A 2,966-nucleotide genomic window follows, 5' to 3' on the forward strand; every position below is an offset into this window, starting at 1 on the left:
TTCAATTGTGCTTTTTAATGATTTAATATACATCACTACTCTACTCTTTCCTCTCTCTCCTCCTTACAATAAATTAAATTACAAAATGTACCTACTTAGGCTACTAATGAAGAAATTATGATAAGAATTAATGAATTCAGCATATATTCGCTTACACAATAAAATAAAGAGAATGATTTTCATAAACAATAGAAAAAAAAATTAAATAATAATATGGAGATCATTAGTTTAAAATAATGATAATATTGATAATAAGTCATAATTATATTATAATACAAAATAAAAAGTCAAATAATAAATATTTAAATGCTTCCATTTAATACATGTAGTTGTAGTGAGCATCTTGTGCAAATATATAATAATCTATAAGTATAAAAAAACATAATTATTTATTATTACTACTAACAAAAATATAGAGATATTAAAATTTAAAATATGAACTGTGTTCATAAGACTTCATTTTTATAATGCAAAAGGTTTTTTGAATCTAAATAAAAAAATTAGTATTATTATATATATAATAACAAAGATCAAATATATGCATACTGACACAATCTACATGTAACATAATTTGACATAAGATATGATGAATGTACATAAAAAAAATGGTTAATTTTATTATTTATATTTTAAGTAACCCATTTTCATCATATAGGTAGTATATTTTCATAATATACTAAATCTTCTAACTTATGTACAAATAAATAAATTTTGATATGTTTATATAATAAAAATTCAATTATGATTAAAATATTTCCACAAATTTCACATAATTTTCATACTTAATTGTTGAACACTTTAATTAAATATAATGAGGAATATGCATAGAAAATACAAAAAAATTATTAATACCACATTTCATATAAAATAACATAAATTAATCAAATAATACTTGTAATTGAATTAGGTCATTATGTTCATAAATATACATTCGTTGATTGGTTCATTCCATATATATATTTTCTATAATAATTAGAAATATTGCCTAAACATATAAATTTTATATCACAATTGATAATTAATCTAAATATATGTAATAATATTATATGATATTACATGAATATATGAGTAAACTACTTAAATAATTCAAAATTATTATTCTTATTAAAGTTATAAAAATTAATTTTTATTTATAAATAATATATATGTGTTTGTTCCATTATTCCTACATTATCCTTAGTATATAATGGAATAGTTCTGTAAATTATGAATGTACCATTGTTTCATATATAATTCATTAGATGGTGAAAATATATAAATATATACATGGCATAAATATGTAATTATATAATGACTGCCTGAAATAACCGTAGAATATATATAAATAGGTTAATATATTATAAAACATTACAGTACAGAACATATATTAATAAATGCATAAATTTATGGTTTATATGTATTGTATCAAGAAACCTTTCAATTTATAGGTATGTATAAATGTTATATACATTGAAATATACATTCATATATATACATCTTACAAATTGTATGTGATAAAATAATAGATTCGTAAGACTCGTTTATAAATATAATAAAGATCAGAACTATTATAAGCATTATTAAAATAAGTATTCTTTGTCCCAAAAGATTCAATTAATTAAAATATATACACCTATAATATTATGTACATAATGATTAAGTAGCATATATATATCAATATAATACAACTTTAATATAAATATGAAATGAAAATGATATACTTCAGAAAGATAATCTGTAATATTTTTATAAAATTATATATTTTTTTTTAAGGAAATTTTTATTATTTTTTTAAAAAAATATGTCTATTTGAATAATATTTGTGTATACTATTATGATCCACGTTAAATCTATAAGAATAAATTATTTATTATAGAAATTTTGCTTCAATATTTCATCCGACAGGAAAATATATATAATTATGTTTTAATGTATTTTAGGATATATATTATTATATTAATATTTCTAATGAAATATATGTAGACATGTCTAAGTTTTTTAGGTAATATATATGAATTATATCAAAATAACATTTTTATTTTCAGAATATATAATTATGTGGGAATAATAAAATGTATAATTATGAATTTAAAAATATATTACCTCCTTTTGTAATAACATTTAGTATGATATATATTTAACAATATATTCTATGTATCCATAAATATATTATTAACATCAATGATTTATTATGAATATATAGAAATTACATTACACAATATTAATATACAATTATTTGTTCTTTAATCCTATGATAATAAAAAAAAAAGTAAAACCTACTATTTTATATATTATAATTTTGTATAATAATATGATAATATTTACATTTTTGCAAATTCTTATATATTATCATCTTATATTACGATAATCTTATGATCATAACATATATTTACAATTAATATGAAAAATATACATTTATAATTGGTAAGATAGGAATGTATATATAAATATGTTTACAATATAAAAATAGAAAAAACATATCTATAAATATAGATTTTATCACATTTATATTTTATATGTCATGTATTATATTATATAATATATATTTTTTTTGTGTTTTTATTATATGAATTTATATATTTGGAGATTTACTTTGAGTATAAAATAGAATAATACTTAATTATATTTTAATTACCTACAAATTGAGATTTCTACGTTTCCTTTTAATAATAAGTATCATCAAAAAATTTTATATATATAATTTCATATATTATTTTCATATATTATAATTAATTAATGTAGACTTTTTTGTAAAATTAAATGCGTCATATTCATCTTAGCCATGTATACATGAAAGGAGATATTAATATATAAATGATTTTTATCAATATATAAATTCATCAAGAAGAAACATAACATAAATTGTGATTATAGAATGTTTATTTTATATAATAAATATAACAAACTCTTTATTTTAGAGTAAAGAATATTAGAAATAATAATTTTTTTTTACTGTTATTTTTATAAAAATATGTGTTCATAATACA

This window comes from Plasmodium gonderi, assembly GCF_002157705.1.
Source record: "Plasmodium gonderi DNA, contig: Pgo-contig_857, whole genome shotgun sequence".
NCBI classification, from domain to species: Eukaryota; Apicomplexa; class Aconoidasida; order Haemosporida; family Plasmodiidae; genus Plasmodium; species Plasmodium gonderi.